The following is a 14,146-nucleotide window of genomic DNA, read 5'->3' as shown; positions in this document are numbered from 1 at the left end:
GAAACTATGCTGATGTGAAATGATTTCTTACCGTGCATCACGGTCGGAAACCTTCGGAAGCCGCTGGTCCACGGCCCCGGCTTCATGCACTGATTTCCAGACAAACCCCGTTAACACCCCGGATAGCGACTCCCTTGGAGACGCGGCCTCCGCTTCGCCCAAAGCAACGTGTGCGTCTCCGGGCGGCGGTCTTAGCAGGACTCGGCCGCCAGGTGGCGCGCGCGCCCCGCCGCCAGTGGGTTTTGCTCCATCCTCGACTCTGACGGTCCAAGCAGGTGGTTCATTTCTTGTCCCGCCTGGACCGCAGGATCCCGATTCCCGGGACTGGAAGCCCCGGCCACGAGTATAGCTCCCGGGGCGCCGCGCTGCAGGAGGGCTCGGCGGTCACGGAGATGTGTGGCCACCCTAAGACCATCCATCCCTTCTTCCTTCCACAATGTTCATTAAATGCCTTTGTGTGCCCGACGAGGTCCCCGCCCCCAGAGCTCGCGTCCCGGCAGGGGAGAACAGAAGAGAACTCAGATTCAGGACCCGGTTAGCACAGGGAGGCCTCTAAGAGCCAAGTCTCTGGTGCAGGACAACCCGGCGTGGAATCCCACCTGGCCCCCAGCCTGCTGTGTGACCTTGGGCAGCTTGCTTAGCTTCTCCGTGCCTCAGTTTCCTCTGCTATAAAATGGGAATAATAGTCCCCCACTTCATAGGTTCACTGTGAGCATTAAAGGAGTTAATATTTGTAAACCTCTTAAATGGGGCTTGGTGTATGTTCGTTAAACCAATCGTTAAAAATTCTCCTTTTACAGCTGTAGGAACTGAGGACCATGGGAACGGGGGTGGAGAGGCAGGGGATCCCCAAAGCCCTATTTTTGCCCCCTCGGGAGTTGAGTCGAGGGATTCTGACTCCCAGCTGGGGTCTTTTTCCTCTGCATGGTGCTCCCTGGGGATAGGAGTGGACATGGCTCCCTTGGCATGGTCCGGGGCTGACGGGAAGGGCCTGCAGGCACCCAGATTCTGGGATGAAGCAGTGATTCTGTGAAAGGCAGGCGGTGGGGGTGGGGAGACAGGGTCAAGCTGGAGAGATCCTGGCATCACAGAGTGAGTGTCTTGCCCCCAGCGCTTCCCAAAACACCAAAAGCTAAACTTACTGGAGCTTTTGGGTGTCACACAGCTGTGGGCACCCGAGAGGACTTGTGACGTTTCTTTTTCTCTCTTTCCCTCTTTTTCTCTCCTTTTCTTCCTCCACAGGTTCAGGAAGGTATAATTTACAGACTGTAAAGCGCTCTCATTGTCAGTGTACAATTCCATGATTTTTCATAAATTTACAGAATCGTGCAGTCATCACCACAGCCCGGTTTTAGATCATTTCCACGATCCCAAAAACTTCCCTCTCGTCAGTTTGCAGTCAATTCCTGGCCCCACCTCCAACCCCCGGCAACGACCGATCTGCCTGCTGCCTCGCCAGATTTGGTTCTTCTGGAAATTCCATAGAAATGGAATCATACAATCCTCTTCTGTCTCAAATGCTTTTCTATTGAACATCTGCCCGACGTACAACCCAGCCATTCCACTTCACGAGTGACTACAGATATCCAGCAGGAAACCGATCGAAATTGGTGTTAGCAGCAATGTCTGCAGTGTCTACAGGGAGGTACATAATGAAGGTCTCCTAAATGAATTTAACTAAACGGACCCACAGGACAGCGAGAATGAAAGCGTGAAAGCTACCTGCTGCCTCCCTGGGTTACTCTTTCTTTCTCTGAAAGAAGCAAGACACAAAGAAATCTTCAATATGTAGCACAAAGATCAGCAGAAACAGGAAATATGGCATTCGGGGATTTACGCATAGGCAGTCAGCATAGACAGCGAGGGAATGAAGAATCTGAAAGGCGAGACAGTGGCTCCCTCTTGGGAACTGGGGGGCTGCACTGATGACACGAATTGCTTGACACTTAATGATGAACCATTTATGGGCCTGGCTGGTGGGTACGTGGTGATCACTTATTGACTTTTAACTGTGTGTGGACATTTTCATACACTTTTGGGTATCCATATTTCCCAATATTTTTTTTTTAAAGATTGGCACCTGAGCTAACATCTGTGGCCAATCTTTTGTTTTTCTTCTTATTCTCAAAGCCCCCCCTGCCACCCCCAGTGCATAGTTGTATATTCTAGTTGTAGGTCCTTCTGGTTGTGCTATTATATTTCCCAATTTTTAAAAGACTGAAAGGAAAAGGAAAAAAATAGGGATAGACAGAGCCATGCCTTTATCTATCTGTCTTCTCCACAACAAAGTGGATATGATGAAGTAAAGCCTTGGTTTGTTCTTTGTTTTAGACCAGAGGTCAGTAAAAGATAGCCTGTAGGCCAAATGAGGCTCGTAAGCTAAGAATGGTTTTACATTTTTATTTTATTCATTTGTTTATTTATTTTTGGCGAGGAAGACTGGCCCTGAGCTAACATCTGTTGCCAATCTTCCTCCTTTCTTCTTTTTTCTTCCCAAAGCCCTGGTACCCAGTTGTATATTCTAGTTGTGAGTGCCTCTGGTTGTGCTATGTGGGACGCCACCTCAGCATGGCTTGATGAGCGGTGCCATGTCCGCGCTGAGGATCTGAACCAGCGAAACCCCGGGCCGCCAGAGTGGAGCACATGAACTTAACCACTCAGCCACAGGGCCGGCCCCGGTTTTACACTTTTAAATGGCTGGAAAAAATCAAAACAAGATCATCTCATAATATGTGAAAATTATGTGAAATTCAAATTTCAGTGTCCATAAATAAATTTCATTGGGATGCAGCCACATCCATTTGCTCATATGTGTATGGCTGCCTTGTGCTCTAATGGCAGAGTGGGCAGCGCAGACAGGGACCTCGTGGCCCACAGAGAATAAAGTATTCACTCTTTGGCCCTTTACAGAAAAAGTGTGCTGACCCGATTTAGACCCAGAGTCCACAGTCCATGGCCTGCAGGAGATGCTCAGGAAACTACGTCTGGTTAATAATAAGACAGTGTCGAAAGCCAGAAAAATTTAGCATTGAAGGTTTTCTTTTGGTCAGTTAATAAGCTTGGTGTTTCACCTATGTGCTGTGGTGGACAGAAGAATGGCCCCTGAAGATATCCACGCCCTGATCTCCAGAGCCTGTGAATATCTTACCTTACACGGCAAATGGGAATTAAGGTTGTAGATGGATTTAAGGGTGCTAATCAGCTGATTTTGAGAAGGTGGATGATCCTGGATTACCCAGGTGGGCCCAACGTAGTCACAAGCGTCTTTATATATGGAAGTGGAAGGACTCGTACAGAAGAGTTAGGATCAGAGGGATGTGATCTGAGGACTCAACCATGGTTGCTGGTTTTGAAGATGGAGGAAGGGGCCATGAGCCAAGGAACGCAGGTGGCTCCAGATGCTGGAAAAGGCAAGAACATGGATTTTTCTCCTAGAGCTTCCAGAAAGGAATGCAGCCTGTGGACACCTTGATTCTGGCCCGGGGGGACCCCTTTTGGACTTCTGACTGCTAGAGATGTAAGATAACAAACATGTGTTATTTAAAGCCACTACATATGTGGAAACTTGTTACAGCAGCAACAGGAAACTAATACATGTCCTGAACTCTGAACGTGACAATGAAAACACCCATTGCTTCGAAACTCAGAAGAAGCCATTTCACAATGGCAAGTTTCCTTACATGCTGTGTTTCAGCTTCCTCATTTATAAAAAGGAGATGTTCATGGGCTGGCCCAGTGGTGCAGTGGTTAAGTTTGCATATTCTACTGTGGCAGCCCAGGGTTCGCCGGTTCGGATCCCGGGTGTGGACATGGCACCACTTGGCAAGCCATGCTGTGGCAGGCGTCCCACGTATAAAGTAGAGGAAGATGGGCATGGATGTTAGCTCAGGGCCAGTCTTCCTCAGCAAAAAGAGGAGGATTGGCAGCAGATGTTAGCTCAGGACTGATCTTCCTCAAAAAAAAAAAAAATAAGTTAAGTTTTTTTTTAAAAAAAGGGGATGTTCAAAGTGTTTCTCCGTGGAGTGCTGGTCATAAATGAGGTGATACCTGCAAAGCCTTGCTCATGGTGAGGGACACAGAAATTTTCACCCTTATTACAGGAATGAACCCAAAAAAATCATTGTTGGTAGAAAAGATGGTGAAAACATAGACTAGAAAGAAAACTCACCTGTTAATAAAGAAAATGCCCAAACTCCTACGCATCTAATAACACTGTCTCCAAACACATTAAGTAAGAATTAACAAGGCTCTAAGACTTTGATAATCCACTTCCAGAGTGGGCTGTTGTATTATGAACTTGCTCAGTAAATGATGGAACAGGAGTCAAAAATCTTACAATCAAGAGATTGTAAAGGGGCCGGCCCAGTGGCATAGTGGTTAAGTTCACGAGCTCCCCTTCAGTGGCCCAGGGTTTGTGGGTTCGGATCCTGGGTGTGGACCTACACACCGCTCATCAAGCCACACTGTGGTGGCGTCCCACATACAAAATGGAGGAAGATTGGCACAGATGTTAGCTCAGGGACAATCTTCCTCACCAAAAAAAAAAAAAGAGAGAGAGAGAGAGAGAGAGAGAAAGATTGTAAAAACACTCAAGAAGCTTAACCATTCAGACATGTACTGAATGCTGAACCCACCCCAAATCAAAGAAATGAACAGTACTTTGAAATACACAAGAGGCAGTTATAAAAAAACTGGCCACACACTAGGGTTAGCATTTAGCACTTCACTGAATCATAAAAATCTCCCCTAAAATGCTTTCTAATCAAACTATGGGTTTGCTTCATGTAATAAGTCCAGAAATACAGTCTATTGCAGCCATGGACGCCAAAACACAGGCCACTGGGGAGTGAGAAATCTCGTATTTTGAGGGTTGTGTTATTGAGACCATGACCTTCATTCCAATGATCCTAAAATTGCTTGTGCTAATTCAGGGAATTTCATCCAGTTTCCAGAGAGCAACAAGGAAGGAGAGCAAGGGGAACTCGGTTAAGAGAAAAAGAGTGACAAACCATCCCCCGATCTCCAACAGCTCACTAGGAATCCAAACCAGTGAATTTTGCCGTCCTCGTTGGCCAGGGGTATAAGCTCTGCCCACCATCGGTTATGAGAAAAACTGGGAAATGTGTTCAAAAACATCAAACAGCATTGTGGCCAGCCTGGTGGCACAGTGGTTAAGTGCAAATGTTCTGCTTTGGTGGCCAAGGGTTCGCTGGTTTGGATCCCGGGTGCGGACATGGCACCACTCATCAAGCCATGCTGTGGCAGGCGTCCCACATATAAAGTAGAGGAAGATGGGCATGGATGTTAGCTCAGGGCCAGTCTTCCTCAGCAAAAAGAGGAGGATTGGCAGCAGTTAGCTCAGGGCTAATCTTCCTCACAAAGACCCCACAAAACATTAAACAGCATTAACTCTGGGAAAACAAACCTAGGTACCTTTAGTAAAGAGGAGAAGAATGGATATGGCCGGGCAGTTGACAGAATCAGCCATGAGCCCACAATGAAAGTCAGAATAAGTAGCCCACATCAGCAACATGAAGACCACGACTCTGACCACAACACGGTCAAATCACGACCGATAACAGCAAACGGACAAAAATGGTATCGCAGAGCACACCAAATCTAAATTAAATGTGGCTCAAACAGGGCTTCAAGTTGGTGGGACGACATGTATGTAACTGAATTGCACTGAAGATACTACGTACAAAATTCACATGGCAGAGTTTTCAGGGTACACAGAGGGGCAGTTCACCGTCTTACAGGATTTTATTAGAAAAGAATACGAGAATTCAGGAAAGACTTTCCCTACCCATATAACCTCCTTCTGCACCCAGTATTTTGAGAAAATTAGTGAAGCTTTTCCCACATTCCTTTCATTCACTGGGCTTCTCTCAACTGTGAGTCTTCAGATGGATTTTAAATCCTGAAGAATGAGCGAAGGCTCTTCCACACTCCTCACATTTATAGGGTTTCTCCCCAGTGTGAATCCTTATATGTTCAGTAAGATTTGAGGATTTACTGAAGGCTTTCCCACATTCCTTACATTCAAAGGACTGCTTCACGATGTGCTTTCTGACATGCTTATTAAGGTGCAAGGAATATCTGAAGGCTTTCCCACATTTCTTACATTCATAGGGTTTCTCTCCGGTGTGAATTTCCATGTGTCTTCTAAGGAATGACTGATAAACGAAGGCTTTCCTGCAGCTGTGACATCTATAGCTTTTCTCTCTAGTCCCACTTCTCCTGTGCTGATCAGAGCTTGGAATGGGGGCAAAGGTTGTTCCACGTCGATTATTCTCATTATTTGCCTGTGCCATATAAGACCGCATCTGCGCAGCACAGATCGAGTCATTTTGGAAAGTGCTTTCACATTGGTCAGACTCATAAGTTTTCTCTTTAATGTGAGTTCTGTGTGCCCAAAGGGAAAACTCTTGGCTAAAAACTCTTCTAAATGGATCCCACTCACGAATGTCCACCCCCACGTAAGTTTTATGATGCATGTGAAGCACATTGTTCTGATTGCCAATCCATGTGTTTGATTTTGGAGTCCTCACACATGGAATGAACGGAATGCTCTGCCTCCAGACTCTATCGTATTCATCGTTTTTATAAAGTTTTTGATTACTGGTTAAGACAGAATTTTGTTTCAAAATACTCGAACCACATTGTGGGATATATCGTCTTGTGGAATCTCCCTGTGAAGGCACAAGCTTTGAGCTAGGTTTAGAATTGTCCCGCATGCCACAATATTCACAGGCTCCAGCTGGAGACCCATCTCTCTCTCGGGCAACAGCAACTTTCTTCAATTTCTGCCCCCTCTGCTGGCGTGGCTCCTCTGTTTTGTGGCATTTCCAGTCTTCTCCTAATGTGGGGGTCCGGGAATTGTTGCTCACGAGACACACTCTGTTCACTTCATGAAATGTCTTTTTAGCAAGAGTGTCCCGCTGAGGGATGGAGTCTCTGGTGTTATGTTGAGTCACCCAATCTGAAATAAAGTGGCACAAAAGTTACGTTCTTGGTTGAAAGGAAAGGTGGGCGGGAGATGATAAAAATCCCTGTATGGGATTGCCTGTGTAGATTTCCAAGTGGCTTGCCCATTGTGCAAATGTCCATGTGGATTTCTTTTCAAATGTTCACTTGACATATGGGAGGCAACTGTGAAAAGGAGGAAGGAAGACTGAGCAAGCAGAGGAAGCCATTAAGGACTTGGGCCGTGTCAGGAGACTGACTCTGGTAAGGACAGGGGCTCAGTATGGACGGCATGCTGCTAAGAAATGGTTCTGCAGAGACTGAGGGTATGATTGAGAATGCCAAGTGGAAAAGAATTGGACAAAGAATCTGTAATGGACTGAATTCGTGTTCCCCCCCCCCCCCAAAATTCCTGTGTTGCAGCTCTAACCCCCAGTGTGATGGCATTTGCAGGTGGGGCCTTCAGGAGGTAACCAGGCTCAGATGAAGTTGTGAGGGTGGATCTTCCATGATGGGATCTGTGTCCTTATAAGAAGAGGAAGAGACACCAGGGCTTTCCCTCTCTCTTGGCCATGGGAGGACACAATGAGAAGGTGGCCACTTGCAAATCAGGAAGACAGCTCTCATTAGGACCCAAATCTGCCGGCACCTTCATCCTGGGCTTTCCAGCCTCCAGAACTGTGAGAAATAAATGTCTGTTGTCTAAGCCACTCAGTCTACTGTGTTCTGTCATAGCAGCCTAAACAGACTAAGACAGAGTCCATGAACCTTTTTTTTTTTTTGAGGAAGATTAGCCCTGTGCTAACATCTGCTGCCAATCCTCCTCTTTTTTGCTGAGGAAGACTGGCCCTGAGCTCACATCCGTGCCCATCTTCCTCTACTGTATATGTGGAACGCCTGCCACAGCATGGCTTGCCAAGCAGTGGGTAGGTCCACACCCGGGATCTGAACCAGCGAACCCCAAGCTGCCAAAGTGGAACTTGCGAACTTAACTGCTGCACCACAGGCCGGCCCCTCATGTGCCATTTTAAAGATGAAGGGGGACAAGTCTTTCTCTGGGAAAAAAAAGGGAAGATATGAGAAGACAGATGAAAGTCAAAAAGCTCTATGTACCTGAAGAAGCTCACATATAGAGGAGCCTCAGCTTTCCTCAGATCAAATGGATTCTTTTTAAAAAATTGAGGTGAAACCCCCAGAATATAAAATTAACCATTTTACAGTGTACAATTCAGTGGCATTCAGTACATTCATCGTGTTGTACAACCATCATCTCCGTCTAGTTCCAGGATATTTTCATCGCCCCAAAAGGAAACCTCGTACCCATGAAGTGGTCACTCCCCATTCTCGCTTCCCTCCGTCCCCTGGCAACCACTAATCTGCTTTCTGTCTCTATGGATCCAGCTGTGCTGGATATTTCATAGAAATGGAATCATATAATATGTGGCCTTTCCTGTCAGGCTTCTTCCACTTAACATAATGCCATTGAGGTTCATCCTCATTGTAACATGCATCAGAGCTTCATTCCTTTTCATGGGTGAATAATATTCCATTTTTGGGCTATACCACATTTTGCGTCTCTGCTCATCTCCTGATGGACACTGGGTTTGTTTCCACCTTGGTGACCGTGAATAGTGCTGCTATGAACACAGGTGTACCTGTATCTTTTTGGACACCTGTTTTCAATTCCTTGGGGTATACACCTAGGGGTGGAATTGCTTGGTTACATAGTAAATCTATGTTTAAATTTTTAAGGAACTGCCAACCTGCTTCCCACAAGGGATGGCGTGAATTCTCAGTCAACATTTCCACGTTGTTTGTAAAATCCTTCCTCCTAAGGATTCATATCTGCCTGGCACTCAGGGGCACACGTGCCCAGGGAAAATCCCCCAGACCCACTTCTTGCTCCAAAGGGGAGATCAGATGGGGTTTTCCTACTTGAGATCCTGGTCCCGGGGAAATGGGGGAGTGCATGATGTAAGGCAACGGGGCCAGGACTTTCCATAAAATGGGTGCATGCTTTGGTTTGCATAGATTCTGGAGCAAAGCAAACAGGAATACAGAGCAACAACTCTGTCCCTCTGTTTTCCTCACGCATGCGCTGAAACGCTCTGTGCTCTGTGCTCACCCACTTAAGGATGCCCACAGGCTGTCAATCATGAAGAGCATCAAAGAGCAATGCGCCAGACAGTTTCCAGTTTCAAGGCGGAAACACTACGTCCACCACGTGGGGGCGGCAGCCGTTTCTCTGGAATGGAACAGTCCCGTTCCCGTTTCTCAGCGCCCCTCCTGGAACCTGACTCGCACCCCTCGCGTCGGCGATGCAGCGCAGGAGGGGGCGTCCTTACCCACGGAGGCCAGGTTCCTGCAGTTCTCCAGCATCACGTCTCTGTAGAGCGTCCTCTGCGCAGGGTCCAGCAGCGCCCACTCCTCCTTGGTGAAGTTCACAGCCACGTCCAGGAAGGTCACCGGGTCCTAAGACAACACACCGTTTTGGCTCAGTGGGGCGCTGTTGGGAGTCGCTCCCCAAGACATGCTGAAATCCTACGCCCCAGGGCCTGCAAACGTGACCTGATTTGGAAATGGGGCCTTTGCAGATGTAAACCAGTTAAGATGAGGTCAGACAGGGAGTAGGGGGGGTCCTAGCCCAATGGCTGGGGTCTTCACAAGAGGTGGACATCCGGACACAGACACATGGAGGGAAGAACATCTCTCGACGAAAGTGGACACTGGAGGGATGTTATCTACAAGCCAAGGAACGAACGCCAAGGAGAGGCCGTTGCAAGTTGTGTATGAAATCGTCCCGCCTCTAAATTGAAGGCAAATTAGGCACAATTTACCAAGGTTTGATATGCATTCATCCCTGATGCATTGGCATTCCAAAAATACCGTGCAAAGGTGCCCGGACCCGATTCCAGTGTGGTGTGTGTGTGTGTGTGTGTGTGTAGGCTTCCTCACACCAACAAGCACCTGCTTGTGTCTGAGAATTCAACTCAACTGTGACATCATCCACCCAGAGACAGAATCAGATTCCTCAGGAAGGGGGCGCAGTCCCACAAAAACGCCCTGCACGTCAGAGCCAGTCACAAGCTCAGGTTGTTCCCTGAGCTTCTGACCAACCGACTACAAACTGGAGGTCCCCACGACTCCCCCCAACTCAGGATGCCGACGGCAAGGCCAGGTTGTTCCTTGTGCTTCCGTCCGACTGGCTGTAAATCAGGGGTCCCCACGGCCCCTCTCCGGGTTTGATTAATTTGCTGGAACGGGGCACAGCACTCAAGAAAAGCTGTTGACTCACTTGATAACTGATTTGTTACGAAGGATATTAAAGAATCAACAGCCAGATGAAAAGATACATAGGGTGAGGCACAGAACAGAGGAGCTTCTGTCCTTGTGGAGCTTGGGGACCAGCCTGGTGACATGTGGAAGCATTCCTGCTCCACAACATGGAAACTCGATGAAAAAGGAGCGATGAGCTGTCCTTTGGGGTTTTTATGGAGGTTTCATTACGCAGTCGTGACTGACTGAGTCATTGGCCATTGGCAATCTATCGAACTTCAAGCCCCCTCCCCTTCCTGGAAATCAGAGGATGGGACTGAAAGTTCCAGACCTCTGATCACACGGCTGATTCTCCTGGCAATGAGTCCCCACGTCATTAACATAAGAAGAAACACCATCGTCACTCTCAACCCTTAGGAAATGCCAAGGGTTTTGGGAGCTGTGAGCCAGAAACAGGGACAAAGACCAAATAGAGATTTATTACAGAATCCACAATATCACATACGCTGGCCAAAAAGTCAAGTGATATATATACGCACATAATTATTCATTGAAGGTTATTTATAACAGCAAAAGGCTGGAACTCACCCCAAATATTCAACAATGGGGGCTGCTTAAAAAACCATGACGCATCCATGAATGAATAACTGCACAGACGTAGATAAAAACGAATAAGCTCTCTTATATATGGATATAAGTGATAGCATGTGGTCTCCAGGTTATAGTTTATATTTTAAGTGAAACTAAAAAAAGGGCAAAGAGGGCTGGCCTGGTGGCACAGTGGTTAAGTGTGCATGTTCCACTTCGGCAGCCCGGGGCTCACGGGTTCAGATCCTGGGTGGGGACATGGCACCACTTGGCAAGCCATGCTGTGGCAGGCGTCCCACATACAAAGTAGAGGAAGATGGGCACGGATGTGAGCTCAGGGCCAGTCTTCCTCAGCAAAAAGAGGAGGATTGGCAGCAGATGTTAGCTCAGGGCTAATCTTCCTCAAAAAAAAAAAAATTCCAACAAAAAAAAGGCAAAGAGTATATATTGCAAACCACAGACTTTTTTTTTTAATCAGTGAGATGTAGGGGAGGAAGAAATTTTCCTCTACCCTTTAGGTTCTTCTGGCAGGTCTAAGAATTAAATCAACAAGAGATAGATTAATATGAGAATATAAAATTTCATTTTGTATGTACAGGAAACCCACATACGTGAGAAGGTCACTGACAGAAAGGTAAAGTGGGGTACACATGCCATTTTGAGCTAAGGAATGGGATGGGGCCTGGGGCGTCAGAGGGACAATAAGCAGGGAAATGTTCTGTAACTCTAGGTTTGTCCTGCTATACAGACGGGTCATTCTGGTATTAAGTTATTTCTGGTAATAACTCTTATTATGGGCAAGACTCTCAATTTAAATTCTTTAAGGGAGAGGTCAAAGTTTCTGCAGCCTGCGGGGTCTTGATTTCCTTTTAGCCCAAAATATTTCACGTGCCAAAGCGGCGCCTCTTGGTGAGGCCTGTTCTGAACCCCTTCATAGGAACAGGGCGAGGAGAAGGAAAGAAGTAAGACTTGTTTAAATATAACCTTGTCATCCAGATTTTAACCGGGAACCATGTAATGTTTACATATTCAAAAATAAAGAAAGCAATCTGAAAATGGAAATACTGAAATAAACGAAGCTAAGGGTATATCAAGCTGGCGGGTTAACGACCTGGAGTCAAAAGTTAATTTGACGTCCTTACTGTGTCATATTCTATTGTACACAAAGAAGGAAAATCGCACCTCTCACCAGGTGGCTTTACTGCTAAAAGTAATATTGGCGCCGTTTCTTAGAAATATTTTATGCGCATTGCAGGATCAGGCAAAGGGGTTATGTTAATGTTGTTAGGAAGCAAGGTTTTTAGTCTATGAAGAAAGATTTAAATATAAAATAAAGTAAAAAAAGTCAGGTTTCTAATAAAATGTCAGCATAAACATGCCCACACACACAGCCACACCTGCCAGTCTATGCCGACAAAATGCTTAGACGAATTAACAAGCAGGAGGCGAGGGGAAACAGCTGATCCAGGAACGGAAATATAAAATGAGTCAGCCAGAAGCCAGAGCCGCCGTCCTGGACCGTGTGAAGAGGATGCTGCACGAGTGTTCCAATGGCCCAATTTAGGATATCCTGAACCACAAAATTGCAATGGATTGAAATACACTGAATACTAAAAATACATGAACTCAGAGTGATGCTCAAAAAAGGGCAAACCAAAGCAGGGGGAAAAAAGCATTTCCTACCATTGGACGCAGGCTGCATCCTTATCTGGAAACTTGGTTTCTGAATAAGGCAGAATTAAATCTTCCCTCTGACTTTCTAGCAGGAACGTTATTTAAGAGGAACTGAATAGCCCTTGCTGATAACAGAAAACTTTACAGAATTCCGGCTAAAAACCCAGAAGCAATGATTGCATTTAAAAACCACCATCTTGCAATCCAAATGAAATAATTGATTCAAAAACCAAACAGGAATGGATGCTAAGACACGGAGGGGAAAAAGGGAAGGGGCTGTGGTTATCTGCAGAGTAGGAAGACATCACTTTGCTCGGTACTCGCTGGATGATGACAACTTTAAGAAGTGAGAATGGAGCTGTCTCCCCACCTGAAACCAGCGATGGATTTTGGCTTCGCCCACACCGGGGCAAGAGCGTTTTTATTTTCACCAATGTGATGTATTAGGAAGCACACACCACTTGAGACGCACCGCTGCAAAAACGCTCACCCTATTCAAACCATGCCCTGAGGTCTAACTTTCAACCGCATGCGGGAGCAGTCACACAGATCCACAACTGGGACCTTCTACTGCGCCGACGGGTGACTTCAACCTGCCAACGTCAGGAACAAGAAGGAGGTGAAGGGCCGGCCCAGTGGCACACCGGTTAAGTGCGCACGTTCTGCTTCAGGGGGCCGGGATTCGTAGATTTGAATCCCGGGTGTGGACATGGCACGGCTTGGCAAGCCATGCTGTGGTAGGGGTCCCATATGTAAAATAGAGGAAGATGGGCACGGATGTTAGCTCAGGGCCAGTCTTCCTTGGCAAAGAAGAGGAGGATTGGCAGCAGCTAGCTCAGGGGTAATTTTCCTCAAAAAAGAAAAAGAAGGAGGCAAGTTGAAGGTAGACTATGAGACCTGAAAGAGAAACATCACCTGTGCAATGTGTGGGCACCCTGCTTAAAAGAAATCTAACTGTTAAAGACATTTTTGGTGGAAACTGGTGAAATTTAAACCCTGACCACACATTATGAGTTATTTCTTTATCCAGGCATGATATTTGGTATCCCTGATTTCTAGGAATGCATTATTTTTGGTATTTAGACAATTTTTTATTGTGTTTTTTACATTTTGCACTTATATGGTACTGCATTTTGTATTTTGAAAAAAGATTTCAAAATTCGAAACATTTCAGAGTAGAAACTAAAAATACATGGACATTAAATACACATATAAATTTCTAATGTCTACGAACAAAGTCAGATGATATCAAAGATTGGTATATGTGTTTATATATTAAATACATCTTCATCAACATTAGCCCAATGATGTACTTTATATATATAAATTTTTTATATAAATTATATTATAATATAGCCATGTTATATAATATAGCCATATGTATTATTAATTATATATCAATATATTATTAATTATATATTATATACAAAACTTTATGATAAAATGTAATAATCATTATATAGTGACATATTTATATATAATTTTATAATAAAATATTTTTATACATATAAAATTTTATGTATAAAACTGTTGGTTGGATGTAAGTTGGTACACTTTGTGAAAAAAAAAATGATTTTTGGGGGCTGGCCTGGTGGTGCAGTGGTTAAGTTCGCACGTTCCACTTCGGTGGCCCAGGGTTCTC

The 14,146-nt window shown here is 45.8% G+C and overlaps 1 non-coding gene across 2 annotated transcripts in view; it reads right to left on the bottom strand.

Moving 5' to 3' along the window:
- Positions 1–5,744: 5,744 nt before the first annotated feature.
- The window catches only part of LOC103555798 (uncharacterized), a 33,652-nt gene continuing 25,250 nt past the window's right edge, over positions 5,745–14,146 (bottom strand). For both annotated transcript variants that reach the window (XR_011522352.1, XR_011522351.1), the window contains 2 exons: positions 9,312–9,438; positions 5,745–6,982 (listed from right to left, as the gene is read on the bottom strand). This is a non-coding gene — a transcript (uncharacterized protein). The remainder of the gene's footprint in view (positions 6,983–9,311; positions 9,439–14,146) is intronic.

This window comes from Equus przewalskii, chromosome 9, assembly GCF_037783145.1.
Source record: "Equus przewalskii isolate Varuska chromosome 9, EquPr2, whole genome shotgun sequence".
Classification (NCBI taxonomy): domain Eukaryota; kingdom Metazoa; phylum Chordata; class Mammalia; order Perissodactyla; family Equidae; genus Equus; species Equus przewalskii.
Note: the sequence above shows the minus strand (reverse complement) of the source record. Positions and strands in the feature narration are given on the sequence as shown.